The sequence below is a fragment of the Telopea speciosissima genome, chromosome 5, assembly GCF_018873765.1.
Source record: "Telopea speciosissima isolate NSW1024214 ecotype Mountain lineage chromosome 5, Tspe_v1, whole genome shotgun sequence".
Taxonomy (NCBI): domain Eukaryota; kingdom Viridiplantae; phylum Streptophyta; class Magnoliopsida; order Proteales; family Proteaceae; genus Telopea; species Telopea speciosissima.
Genome location: NC_057920.1, coordinates 46,452,786 through 46,467,822, shown reverse-complemented (window position 1 = coordinate 46,467,822; position 15,037 = coordinate 46,452,786).

Sequence of the window (15,037 nt, the reverse complement as noted above, 5' to 3'; positions counted from 1 at the left end):
CCAAGATCACAGAGAATGAAATGGAGAAGTTCGTCCGTGGCGACATCATCTACAGGTTCGGTGTGCTAAAAATCATAGTCTCCGACAATGGGAAGCAATCCAACAACCCTAAGTTCAGAGCCTTTTGCCAAAACTACAACATTAAGTATCGGCCTGTTTCGGTAGCATACCCGCAGGCCAATGGTCAGGTGGAGGTAACAAACCGAGCCCTACTGGATGAAATAAAGAAAAGATTGGAAGAAGCCAAAGGAAAATAGGTCGAGGAACTACTGAGCGTCCTGTAGGCATACCATACCACAGTAAGAACACACACAGGAGAAAGCCCATTCTGCCTAACATATGGCACAGAGGCACTGGCACCGGTAAAGGTCCTCGCCATGTCCCATAGAGTACTGCATTTCAATGAAAGGACATACACAGATGGACTGCGAGCAAACCTGGACTTCCTGGATGAGGTACGAGAGAAGGCACTACTGAGAAACGTGGCATACCAGCAGCACACAGCCAAGTACTACAATGCCAAGGTGCGAGAACGATTATTCCATCAGGGGGACCTAGTCCTAAGGAGGGCAAGTGCATCGCAGCCACGGAAGGAAGGGAAGCTATCAGCAAACTGGGAAGGACCTTACATAGTTTCCAAGCAGATACGTCCAGGGACATACCGCTTGAAAACTCCGGGGGGCAAGAAGGTAGACCGTATTGGAACTCAGAACACCTGAAGAAGTACTACCAGTAGAAGCAACAGCAGCACCAGCAGTAAATGGCAGTACTGTTTCAAGGATAATTTGAAAAATTTTCTCATTTGAAGTAAAGAGTTGGTTTCGGAATACTCGTCTTCTACTACTCAAGTCAAATCACTACCACCACACCAAGGCCCGTTGGCCACCAAGGCGTTATGCCACCAAGGTCCGTTGACCATCAAGGCGTTATGCCACCAAGGCCCATTGGCCACTAATGTCCGTTGACCACCAAGGCATTATGCCACCAAGACCCGTTGGCCACCAAGGTCCGTTGACCACCAAGGCGTTATGCCACCAAGGTCCGTTGACCACCAAGGCGTTATGCCACCAAAGCCCATTGGCCACCAAGGTTCGTAGACTGCCAAGACGTAATATCACTAAGGACTACAGACCACCGGGAGTTACAAAGGTAAGAGAACCATCAAAGCAACAAAGATCACATATATGCAACATCCACATCGAAGAAGGTAAAAAGTCAAGTACATACAATCCAAAAAGAGATCACAATCCAAAGTTCAAGATCCGAAAAGTTCAACATCCAAGAACCTATATACTCAAGGGACATCTGATGGAGGAGTGACATTCGACCCAGCAGGGGCCATTATATCGGCCTTGGCTGAGCGACATTCGACCCAGCAGGGGGCATCATATCAGCCTCGGCTGAACAAGTAACACTCTCCTCTGGCAAGACCACCCCTTTGCCTCTAGAAGGGGGTGGAACAGAGGATCCAAGAGCAGCGACAGTAGGAGACAACCGCGGAAGGATAACCTGTTGTCCAGTCCTCACCGAACCAGGGGGTTAGGGCCTCCCTTCCGCTTGGTCCCAGCGGCCCCAGAAGGAGAAGAAGTAGGAACTAGAGGATCAATAGCAAAAGAACCATCCCCAGGTGGAGCCGTCTGAGCACATCTCTTCCGCAGGTTAGAGTGAAAGACACTAAGATCCGGTCGTATGTCCACTGCACAACATCCAATCAAGAACAAAAGACAAGTCAGACAGTGGGTACACAGAAGAAAAGTACATGGGCAAATATCAAAGAATCCAAATATCTTACTAGGACTCAACTTCCAAAGTCATAAGACAGCCTTGGAATCCAACTAACGGACGTCGAATGGGTCGCATCCCTGACATCGCTAGAGGGAGTGATGCTCAAAGTCGCTCAACTCAAGAGGGCGGTTCACCCCCTTGACATCAATGACCTCCCAAGTAGATCACAGTGCACATCGAGGGACCATGGCAAAAAAGAAGCGGTCTCTCCAATACTTCATTGAGCTAGTAATCCCCACCAGAGGATCGAGCGCAGCGAGAGACCCCCTAGGGAGACGACGGGCGAAGTGGTAACACCCCCTTCCCCCTTCTTCAACACATAGAAGTAAGAGAACAGGGGAACGGTAGCGGCATGCCCCATCTGGGCGAAGAACACATAAAAACTCAGAATGACACGCCAAGAGTTGGGCAACACCTACCCAGGAGTGAGACCCTAGTGCCCCAACACCAACTCCACAAAACGGGAGATAGCGAAACGAAGACCATGGGCGAAGAAGATACGGTAAAGGTAGACCCCATCCGCTCGATGGGAGTAAGCACGGTCCCCCTTTATCCATCTCACCCTCCCCTGGTTTAGGGTTTTAAAATATTTAATTTATTTTCCCAATTCTGCCCCCCACCTTTAGATAGGGTTTGTTAGATTTTTATAGTTTCTCTTTTTAACCCTCCCCCCTTTTAGGGTTTTAAAAGTTTAACTCATTTTTCCAATTCTATCCTCACCTTTATTTTTACTTTTCCTATTTTATCCTCTTAAAAAGCTATTCCATTTTACCCTCTTACTTTTAAGGTTTGACCATTTAACCCCATTTCCCCTTTTATTTTTCTCTTTTACCCTTTTTCAAACCAAGATTGACATGTCTCTTTTTTATTCCCACTTTGCCCTTCTCCCTCTTTTATTTCTCTTTTTTTCTTTTATTCCCCTTAGATGCCATGTGGCACCCTCTTATGGACTTGGCACCAATGGGCTTTTCCATGGGCCAAGTCTACACATTCACTCTTTTATTTTTGCGTGTCTAAGACAAAGGTCGCCGGCACTCCATGTGTCATCATCGCCAGGGAGGGTGACCAAAATTCAGTGTCTACAGAATGCCCCTCTTTGACCGAGACCAGTGTACCAGTCGAGAGGCAAAGACAAGAATCACCAAAATTTTGTCACCCGGAGCATGTACTGTCGACACCCTGCTCAGGGATGGCGGAGGTGCAAATGCAAATGCAAATCGAACGATAAAACCGAAATCAGAAGAATCGATCGACAATTCATGCAAAATCAAGTGGTAAGTGGGTGCTCTGTGATCGGCTATCTACCTCAGCTAGCCAATACTCACTAGTATTGACCGAACTAAGGCTGCGCATGCAAAATGAAATGCAAAAATGAGATGCTTCCGAGAAAAAACTGAGGGAGTAATCTGGCTTCAAGGAACTTACAGGGGGGAAGTTTTATTGGCTTCCAAGGATCTCCAAGGGACAAAAATAAATAACTTTTCTTTCTGAGACTTTCTGAAAATTTGTGGAAGTTTTACCGGCTTCCAAGAATTTCCAAGGGATAAAAATAAATAACTTTTCTTTCTGAGATTTTCTGAAAATCCATGGAAGTGTTACTAGGGCTTCCAAGAATTTCCAAGGGACAAAAAATAACTAAATTCATTCTAAGATTTTCTGAAAATCCATGGAAGTTTTACTGGCTTCCAAGAATTTCCAAGGGATAAAACCAAATAACTTTTCTTTCTGAGACTTTCTGAAAATTCATGGAAGTTTTACCGGCTTCCAAGAATTTCCAAGGGACAAAAATAAATAACTTTTCTTTTGCTGAGATTATCTGAAAATCCGTGGAAGTGTGTTGGCTTCCAAAGATTTCCAAAAGAAAGATTCTGAGAGATTTTTTTTTTAATTTTTTTTTTTTTTTTTGAAAATCTGTGAGATGCTGGCTTCACAGATTTCCAAAGGAAAGATTCTGAGTTTTGAAATTCTCTGAAAATCCATGGAAGTGTGCTAGCTTCCAAGGAATTCCAAAGGAAGGACCTTTATTGTTGAGATTTTATGAAAATCTGTGAGATGCTGGCTTCACAGATTTCTAGGCTTCAAATTCTGGGTGCTAATTCTGACTTTGATTGGTTCTGGTGCTGATCCTAATCCTGATTCTAATTCTGACTCTCTGGTACTGATTCTGATCCTAATTATCTTAAGACACTGCATCCTGTGCCTAATTGAAACTCTTATAGGATCACTATCTGTTGTGCACCTACGACCCTATGTCTAACTCTCCTCTCCCAGGATGCAATCCAAAGGATCATTCTAAAAGATATAAAGATACACCATCACTCGAAAAGGTTATGAAAGCTAAACAGACTCACACTCAAGGTGACTTCAATTTGGCACCATTCTAGTCAAAGATCAAAGAGGACTGGTTCATGGCTCTCCAGGTGAGTGGGTGGTGGACAAAAGGCTCACGATAATGAACTTTGAACATTTTGATGATTGGATGCTATGCATGAATGGGTTTGATGGTGAGGTGAGCCGAGTCTTCCCTCTTTTCAGTAGAATCATCCCAATCCGAACCAAAAATGCAGATCCGCCCCTACACTCTCTTGTTGTTCCATCTCCGTCAACAAGGATGTCATTCTTCAGCTATCAATGGGTATCTGGATCCAAACATGATATTGAACTTCTCATGAGATCTCTGCCCCTTGCAACCTTGTTTCCTTTTCTTTTTTTCCTTTCAATTTGTTGCTCTTTTTTTCTTTTCCTTTCTTTTTCTATCTTTTTCCCTTTCTTTTCTTCTTTTTCTTTTTTTCTCTTCTTTTCCTTTTCCTTTTTTCTTTTCTTTTCTTTCTTTTTGCTTCTTCCTTTTCTTTTCTTTCCTTTCTTTTTGCTTCTTCCTTTTCTTTTCTTTCTTCTTTTTTGCTTCTTCTTTTTCTTTTCTCTTTTTTTTTTTCTCTTTCATCAAAATAGATAGTATTGGATCATAAGGGAAATGGCCAAAGGTCATGCCTGGACTTGAACTCTAGACGACATGAAAACAAGTGACCCGGAAAGAAGACAGCGCTATTATTTCAGAATGGCGAACTCACAAGAGAAATCACGCCAATGAAGGATTAGCATAGAAAAGGAGGACTAAGATGTAAAACTCTTGGGAATCCGCCGGAATGATAGACGGTACAAAAAATTTTCAATCTGAGTAGACCATCTTCTAATGATAAAAATAGCGACATTCTGAACCCTTTCGAGAAGGAAAGCTCAAACAATGGTTGAACGAGCCTGAAGTTGACTTCTCAGACTACCTACATATCCCGAATAAATCAGGAATCAGGTCGGACGTAGTTCTTACACCGATGATATGCTAATGTCAAAATCTTGATAGTTAAGTTCCATCATAGCCGAGTGAGCTCGAAGCTACCAGAGGAAATTTCACTGCATCTAGCCTAGGAAGACTTTCTTAGGTTGTAATGGGGCTTAGGACTTGGCTTCAAAGGAAGGTAAAAGGCTCAAAGTACACTCCCAGAGTCTACTCGAAATTGTGACGCCTTTGCCACTAAAGTTTCCCCCTCTTTTTTTCATTTTTTGTGAGGACTTCCTCCTTCTTGCACCTGTTTTGGGCTCATAAATTTTCTTTTTCTTCTTTTTCTCTCTTTTTCTTTTTCTTTTTTTTTTTTCCTTCCCTTTTTGCTTCTCTTTCTTTTTCTTTTGCCCCTCTTTCTTTTCTTTTGCCCCTGTTTGGGCTCAGATTGAAATTTTTTTTTTCTTTTTCTTTCTTTTTCTTTGCTTTTTTGCTTCTCTTTCTTTTTCTTTCGCCCCTATTTGGGCTCAAACTGAAATTTTCTTTTTACTTTTATTTTTTTTTTTTTGCTTTTTCTTTTCTTTTTGAAATTTTTGTTCTTGCCCTTCTTCTTTTCATTTCTTCTCTCTCTTTTTCTTTTTTCATTTTCAAGTGCACTTTTCCTTTTCCTTGCCAAGCAACTTTGGACTTTGGCATAATATTTCCGAATCAAACCCTGGGAGTGGATAGGATTAAGCGGTTGAAGGGTATCCTGGTGGTGAGCTATGGGTGGGTCATGACAAGGCTTTCCAAAGAATAGGCTAAGGCCCAAAGAGGGTGACTATTGAAATTCAAATGCTTCTGGGATTTATTCAAGATAACAAGCAGCCAAGGATGGCTTCCCTTAATAGGTTGGATGAGGTAAGTTTCCCTTTTAAGCTTCTTGCTCGTTTGAAGGGGGGCAGATGTATGGAAAGCTCAAGGTCTTTTACTATCAAGAGACTGACACCAACAATGAACAAATGATCACTGTTGAACTTTTCCTTCCATTCCTTTCTTTTCATTTCTTTCTGGAACAAGTTAGGCCATAGAACATCGCAAGATTCACCATCAGAAGATGGGAAGGAGGAAGAAGAATCAATATACTCAGAAACACTTATTTCATTGATAAAAGGAGTATTTACATCAAACCTGTTCCAGACTGAGACCGACTCAACATAAAGCAAAACATTTCGATTCCCACAAGGGGAGAAACTAAAAAGAACTTGATGACTAGACTGACTCAAAACTGTAATCACATCGGGCTTGGTCCAGACTGGGACCGACTCAACACAAAACGGAACAAGAGGAGAAACAGACGAAAACTTGACAACCTGACTGCCTATAACTCTAACAAGCTCAAGTCCAAACATGACCATGAAAGCCCTGCAATTACCAGCTCCAAACCTTACTACCTCAAGTTTCGGCTACCACTGCACTCCTTGACTCAACATCATTGCGTACAAACACCAAATGTTTGCCTCTGCCCAAGATTGAGGCTAGGAATGCAAACCTCAAAACCATGCTGGTCAAATAATTCATCAATCTCATTGTCTCTTGCTGCTAGCTTTCTTAACATCCTGAGACTTTAGGTAGTAGACACCGTCAAGGGCACCCTGCTCGCATCACAATTGACTGGTTTCAGAGTAGACAGGCTTCTAATCAAAAAAGTACTGTCAGACTCTTTCAATTCCCCTTCAATGGCATTGATTGTGTCGTTCTTAGGAGGAACATTGGGCTTAGACCTGAGCTCAAACTTCTTTGCATCAAGCAAGTCCTGTATTTCATGTTGTAGTCTAGGGCACCTGTCTGTGTCATGTCCTATCTGTCTATGGAAGCGACAATACAAATTTGGATCATACCAATGCGGCTTGGGCTCAGGAACAGGCTTTGGTTCAACTTTTCCAATTAATCCAACCTTCACAAGTCGATCATAGACAACACCACGGGGCATTCCCAAATCAATAAACTCTCTTAGCTGTGAGCGGGGGACGTGAGACATTTGCAGGTTCTAGCACATAAGGGGCTTCCCTGGTGACCATGACTGGTATCGCAGCTAAAAGGGTAGTATTCGCAACATTATACCCTACGTTCTTCTGCTGTGGAGGCCTCGTGCTGCTACTATCCTTGGACATGTATTGATTTGCATTGGGAAGCGGCTCACCGCGAACAATGGCATCCTCAACCTACTGACCTGCAGCCATGAGGCATTCAAAAGTCAAAATGCCTTGACCAAACAAAATATCCTTATAGGGAGCTCTCAATCCTCTCATCATGAACCCAATTGCTCTCTCTCATTAGGTCTGTCCCACATCTGCCCTGCTTTATTTCGAAATCTCACCAAATAATCAGTGAACTCTTCATCTAGCCTCTGTCTTATGGTTTCCAATTCTCTCCTGGTCAGCTCAATCTCAGTGTTATAACTATACTGCTGGGAAAAATGCCTTCATTATATCTGTCCAGGTGCGAGTATGTGATGGGTCCAAAAGACATCAGCCAACAGTGTGCAGCGCCGATCAGCAAAAATTGAAAAGCTTGACCCAACATTTCATCAGAAAAGCCTCTAGACCTCAACTGTCCAATATAGGACCTCAGATGGGTACAAGGGTCCCCTATACCATCAAATTTCTCAGACTTCCACTTGAAACCATCAGGCAATTTGACATAGGGGAAGAGGCAGAAGCCTTCAGTATCAAGTACTCATTTCAAATTTCTAACCAAGTGCTCCAGATGGACAACCTTATCATTCAGTTCCTTGTTCTCTGGGCTACTGGTTACCTTCATAGCTGGGAGGTTGTTTATCACAAAAGCATCATCCTCTCCTATCACACTAGGGAGTACAACCTTAGGAGTTGGAGGCAAGCTCCGCTGGTATTGTCGACAGGACGGGCTGCACCTAATTGAGTTTGGATCAAATCCACTAATTGCTCTACCGCCGCCTCCATTCAGACAACCTTGGCTTCTAAAGGATCAACACTAGGAGTTGGAGGCATGCTTTGCTGGTATTGGTGTCCATCAGGGCAGGCTGCATCCAAATGGTGTCGGACCAAATCCATCACTTGTTCCATCATCGCTTCTATTCTGACGACTCAGGCTTCCAAAGGATCCAAAAGTGGAAGTGGAGGAAGATCACTGTTCTGACTCATGGCTGCTTAGAATACTGGGGCAATGCTTGAAATGGTCCTGATGAGAAACTGGATTAGGGTTGGATTCTGGTGAAAGATCTAGTTCACAGATGGAGAAAATATACTCAATGACTAAAATGATGCCAAATCAGAACTCAACCTATGCACTGGGTCATTCTAAATGGATCTCTCATGACGCTAGCTCAAACTCAGATGGAGCTACTCCTATGCTCAAGACTTCTGAAGAATGGGGACCAATCCCAAGTCCAAATGGCTTATCTTTCAACCAAAAAAATAAGTATGACCCATACTCGCAAAACACGCAATAATAGAGTTCTAAATGTTTACCCAAAACATATATATGTGACACAAGTCAAGAAAAGTTAGTAGCAAGTTAGTTCATATAGGAGCAAAATTAACCCGGTTCTATGTCGGCCCGACTCATTGAGGACCAAAATGCTTAGCTCGGTTCATCCAAACCGAAAGGAACGGACCATGCTACATGGGAAAGCTTCCGATGACATGGGAAACAAGGCTATGACCAATAGGGTTCAAACTCCCTATCCAAAACAAAGCCATTGATCGAAAATCATTTGATGCAGGGATCGCTCCAACAAAAGCAACTTTTGAAAAGCTTGACTGGGATCATATCCAATGAAAATTTTGACACAAATTCATTTTGACTGTACGCGATCAACATATCGAGGAAAACGACTCAAGGCATTCTCAAATTCAAAAGAAAAAAAAAAAAAAAAAAGGTAAAACCCATCTACTCTTTAGAAACTCAATGACTAGAATCTGGTTGACTGGAAGTCAGTGATCAAATGTCTCTTTGGTCTAAAAATGCTAAGGCCTGAACCACCTACATTTGAAAATCAATTTTGTAAACCAAAAATTAGGAAGACTGATTCTATCTCAAGGACTCTAATTGGCAACCTCTGGATCAAAGAGGAATGTCAGAGATGCAAAGATCCTAATGTCTCAACCATCTATGTAAAACAATGAAATGAAAATCATGTGAATCAAAGGTCTGGTTTGAAAGAGTCCAATGAGGCAGCCTAGATTAGGCCGAGCTAAATCATCATGGTTGACAACAAGTTGGACCGGATAGAACCAAGCTAAGGCAGTTCCCACATGATAACAGGACCGTACCAAACAAGTTCAATTGAGAGTAGCATCAAATTAATGCTAAAGTTGAGGGAACTCTCAACTGACGAATCAAACAAAGTGGTTCAAACAAGAACATCCGCATAGATGGCATTACATCGAATCAATCGCCAAACACCGTGTGATGGAGCAAATCGAGTTCATCCTCAACATCAAGGTACAAATGCATGGTTCCCTATCAGCTGAGACACACACTGTTTTTAGATTGGTTGTGTAGGCATCACCCCAATCACAACAACCTTGGAGTGGACATAGGAATCACCCTATGATACCACCCCTACAGGGGAATGAAACACTGGTAGGAAGCGCAACACTCATACCTCAATGATAAGGGGTAGAAACTCAAAACCCCCGTTGGTGGGTGACAAATCAAAACGGATAATATTATCTACATCGGTGTTCGAATTTGAACCTCAAACAATTCTTACATTAGTTGTGGCGAACTTAAGTATTGGATCTATGTTCCTACATGATGTATGCACAAAATTGTCCTGGCTTAGGACAGGGTCCCCTCGTCAAGGAGCACCATATTGTACCCGTCACAATTGTGTCCGTTGATACGTCGGCACATCCTTTTTATACCGCTTTGTAGAAACAACTCGATAAATCAATCCAAGTACTATCCCATAGTGTCTTCCAGGGCACACCTAAATGTATGGCCTAAAGGTCGCCAGGTAGTAAATCGATTGATATGATCAGTTGTGACTTAAAGCAATACAGGATCAAGGGTTGTGATGCCATCGGGGAAATCCCACAACTGCATGTGGGGCCTTACCAATGACACCACGGAGGTAGAAGCAGACCGTGCAGTGCACAATGCAATGATGTGAGTGCGAATGCATGAAAACAAAAATCAACATACAAAGCTACATCAACTAAAATTACAAACAAGCTACGCAAACAATGGTCAATCAGGAGTCTGACATAAATCCCCAGTGAAGTCGCCACCGTAAGAACCATGGATTCTGAAAAATCCAAAATTCCCCCGACAAGGTTCTCGATGCGAACCGAAATCTCGCTGGTGAAATCTAAGCCAAGGACCCTAATCCCTCCTAAGAGGGTAAACGGGCCAATAGGAAGCCGCCACCTAGAAAGGGTCTAGGACCCATAAAATGTTCTCCACTAGGGAACAACTGATGACTCAATGGATAAGGTCAAAGTCTACCAAAGTGATGGGTACATGTCAGGTTACGAACTGGGAAGGTGTTAGGCACCCAGTCTGCCCGGACCAGAGCCGGTCATCCTTCTTTAGATCACACGTTTGCATAAACTGGCTTACAAACCCTAAGGCTAATTATTCTAACTCTAGGTCATCCTAAACTGGGCACCTAAGAGTAGGCATCTATGTGCAAGGGTTACAACCTAAACCAAATTTCTAAGTTATTCTTCCCTAAAGTGATCAAGAGAATCAAATCAACACAACAAATTATACTAATCAAACAATACACTCAACATGCAAGGATATATTAAATACATAGCATGAATCATGGAGCAAAGAGCAAGGAGCAAGGAATTTAACTGATCATATCATGAGGATTCCGCAACATTCATGGGCTAGATGACGGGCTAGCCCAACTCCCATCCTAAAGATCATACATCTACGTCCCAAAGAAATCCCACATTCCACTCGGCCCGTTGGTGGGCACGCTTCCTCACACACCCAAACCCGTGATGGATGGTAGGGCCAATATTTGGATGCTCACGATCCAGGCCAAAACTTAAAAGACCACATGAAACCCTATATTCTACCCAAAATAATTTTAAAAACTCATTTGGAATCCCATACCCCGATTGGAATTCGAAAGAGATGGGGAAGTTATTTGTTTATATCCTGAATTATGGGCTAAAAGCAACTCATGGGCCCAAAGGAATGGGCCCACACCTTCCCACACGGCCTAAATTGGACTAAAGGTCGAAACCCAAGAGAAACCAAATGGTCCAATCCAAGGACCCAATTCCAGCGACACCCATTTAAAATTTCCAATTTATGGGTCCAGATTCTACAATGGCCCAAAACTAGCCCAAAGGAAAACCATGCTAACACTAGATGGGCGAAAGGGTTGGGTCATTACATCCCCCGGGCCCACCGGGTTAAGCCCAATATTTAAAATTGATTGACTTATGGACATTGGGGTCCAAATTGAACCTAAGCCCATAAGTTGGGTTATATTTATTCCAATAAATCGAGCCCTTTCCTCATCTGTCTATTTATCAAGTGGAAATCTGAACCGGGTCCAGGCCCAATTGTAACACGTGGGCCATTATCCACAAAGCCCACATCTATTCCAAATGGGCCAGTTCGGATCCATAAATACTTTCCTGAATTGATCAGCAAAAATGGGCCCTAGAAAGTCCATGTTCAAACTAGCTATCTTGGCCAGCATATTTTAAATTTTAGGGAAAAGAAAGAGAAGCCATTGGAACAGCTAACCGAATGGGCCTAGCCTACAGGAAATGGTCATCACAGGTCCAATCCATCAAGGGATGCACAAACACCACGAACTCATGGACAGCATTAACAAGTGAATTAAAGAAATAACCAATATGCCATATACGAAAAAGAAGAAAACAAAAACAAGAAAACACAGTCATGGCTAGAACTAAAGCTGGAAGTAATCAAGAGACTAACAAGGGTGGGGAACAGATATTAGTCAAGTAAAACAGAACAACATAGACCCGTATTGAAATCTGTGGACACCACCATCTTGTTAAAATAAATATAAATCATCTAAAACACAAACAGCCACATATCTGATTTTATCCATCAAAATGGGACTAAAAACTTAAGAGAAGACTGAGAATTCAAGTGGACAGAACCCAAAATGCATGAACAAAAATTCAGAAACATGACCAGTAGAAGGAGGAGAGAATACAATCCAAAGGTAGGGATCAGACTCAAAATAAAGACATGATAAACAAATACAAGATACAGCAAACACATCATGTAGACAGAATCAAAGTGAGATCAACCATGAAACAGGTGATATGTTTAAGAGGACACTAAACCAATGAAATCAGGTAGAACAAAGCAGGATAATAAATCCAAAATAACAAAATATAATAAAGCAACAGGAATAGACTAAATGAATTAAAAGCGAGTGAAGAGGATTACCTGTACACCGGAGCCAGCAGTAAAAGTGAAGCCACCGGACCGACCTTGGGCAGAGCAGAGATGGGTCGAACGCAAGGGGGTGGGGGATTATTACAGACCAGGGAATAGTGGGGGGAGAGGATCAATTACAGACCACTTAAAGAGAAACAAACATTATAACAAATGAAAATAAAGAAAATAAAAAGAAAGGAAAAACAACTTGAATCGGCTCCCTGGACGCTTCAACCAAGGATCACAGAGCTTTACTGTTGCTGCACTTTGCCATCACCATCGGTTCTACAGTCCTGAAAATGGGTTCTAAGGGAATGAATGGGGGTTTCGGTTGGGATTTTTAGAAATAGGTTTCAATGGAAGAAAAAGTGGAATCGGTTGTGATGGGTGGAGATTTGATCAATGGGATAAAATAGAAATGGGAATCGATGGGAAATGGTACAAAAAGAAAACGAAAGTTGAAGAAGCAGAAGTGGAGAAGAAGACGAAGGAGGTGTGGAGAAGAAGCTTCTTCCTCGGCTCAGGGGAGTTCCGCAAGCTCTGTCTCAGCCATTGCTCTCCTTTCCTCTCTGTTTTTCACTCTCAGTCTTCTCCGGTTTTCCTCCTTCCTTCACTCTCTAAACTCCTTTGCTCTCTCTGCCTTTCTCTTTTCTCCCTCACTCTCTCTCTCTGTCTTGTTTTCCTTTCCTCGTTTTGCTCCTTTTTTTGAAAAAATTCTCTCCCCTCTGTTCTGTCCTCTCCCCCTTTTTCATAGAGAATGACGGCTCCCACTTTTTTAATCCTTTTTTCCTTTTTTATCCATCTCACCCTCCCCTCTTTTGGGGTTTTAAAATATTTAATTTGTTTTTCCAATTCTGCCCCCCCACCTTTAAATAGGGTTTGTTAGATTTTTGTTTCTCTTTTAAACCCTCCCCACTTTTAGGATTTTAAAAGTCTAATTCATTTTTCCAATTCTATCCTCATCTTTATTTTTACTTTTCCTATTTTATCCTCTTAAAAAGCTTTTCCATTTTACCCTCTTACTGTAAAGGTTTGACCATGTAACCCCGTTTCCCTTTTTATTTTTCTCTTTTACCCTTTTTCAAATCAAGATTGACATGTCTCTTTTTTATTTTCCCACTTTGCCCTTCTCCCTCTTTTATTTCTCTTTTTTTCTTTTATTCCCCTTAGATGCCATGTGGCACCCTCTTATGGACTTGGCACCAATGGGCTTTTCCATGGGCCAAGTCTACACATTCTCTCTTTTATTTTTGCGTGTCTGAGATAAAGGTCGCCGGCACTTCAAGTGTCATCATCGCCAGGGAGGGTGACCAAAATTCAGTGTCTACACCAGGAGAGAGTCGACCCAAACTGGACCCGGGGGCGGACCGCACAACCCCGGGCACGGATCAGCGCTGGGCGCAGACCGCCCCGGGCGCAGACCATCCCTGGGCGCGAACTATGGGGCACTGACAGCCTTGGGCACGGAGCGCAGAACTATCTGGGCGCAGACTTCCTTGGGCGAGGACCAGGCATGGATGAAGACCTCGAGCATGTCATCCCCCGGCACAGTTTCCCTTGAACACGGCAGCAACCATCGCCATCAACGAGACACAAACTGACCAAGGACTCTAGGCCACTGCCTATCAAGTCACGTAGTCTGAATGGACTCATGTGCCAGGAACCTCATCTACCACGTAGATACGTCTATCCATCAAGGATACCAAGTCTATCAAAGACACTGCGTCTCTCAGGAAGACGACTACCAAGTCTATCATGACACTACGTCTCTCAGGAAGACGATTACCAAGTCTATCGTGACACCACGTTTCATGAAAAGACAATCAATCAAGGATAAGCCCTGCTACTCAGGGACTCTATCACCTACGACGGACACTCTACATCAACTAGGACTCTCCACACCGCCATGCTCTATTATAAAAGGCAAGATACTCAGCCCCATCAAGGAACATCTGAACTCATCTTGAATACTACTACTCACTCATCTGTTTGCTCAGAGAGATCTAACTTAGGCATCGAAGAGTCCTAGGTCGGAACCACACCGGTTCTCCTTTGTCACCCAGGGTCTTTTGTAGGTTACGACACTCGAAGGACCGTTGAGCGATTTCTTGATGCAACAATGGGATTCAGGTTGATAGATCTAAGGTGGACCTTATTGTCAATTTATCACCACCCAAGAGTGTGAAGGACATTAGATCTTTTCTGGGTCATGCACGTTTTTATAGAAGGTTCATCAAGGATTTTAGCAAGATAGCTAGACCTCTAACTTTCCTTTTGGGAAAGGACTGCCCATTTGATTTCTCCTCTGAGTGTCATAAGAGTTTTGAGCAATTGAAAAGAGCCTCGACCTCAATCCCCATTATTCAAGCTCCAAAATGGACAGTGCCATTTGAGCTTATGTGTGATGCCTCTGATTTTGCTATAGGGGTTGTTCTTGGGCAAAGAATCGATAAATTACCCCATGTGATTTATTATCCAAGTAAGACTCTTGATGATGCATAGCTTAATTATACCACTACTGAGAAAGAATTTTTAGATGTTGTGTTTGCATTAGAGAAGTTCAAG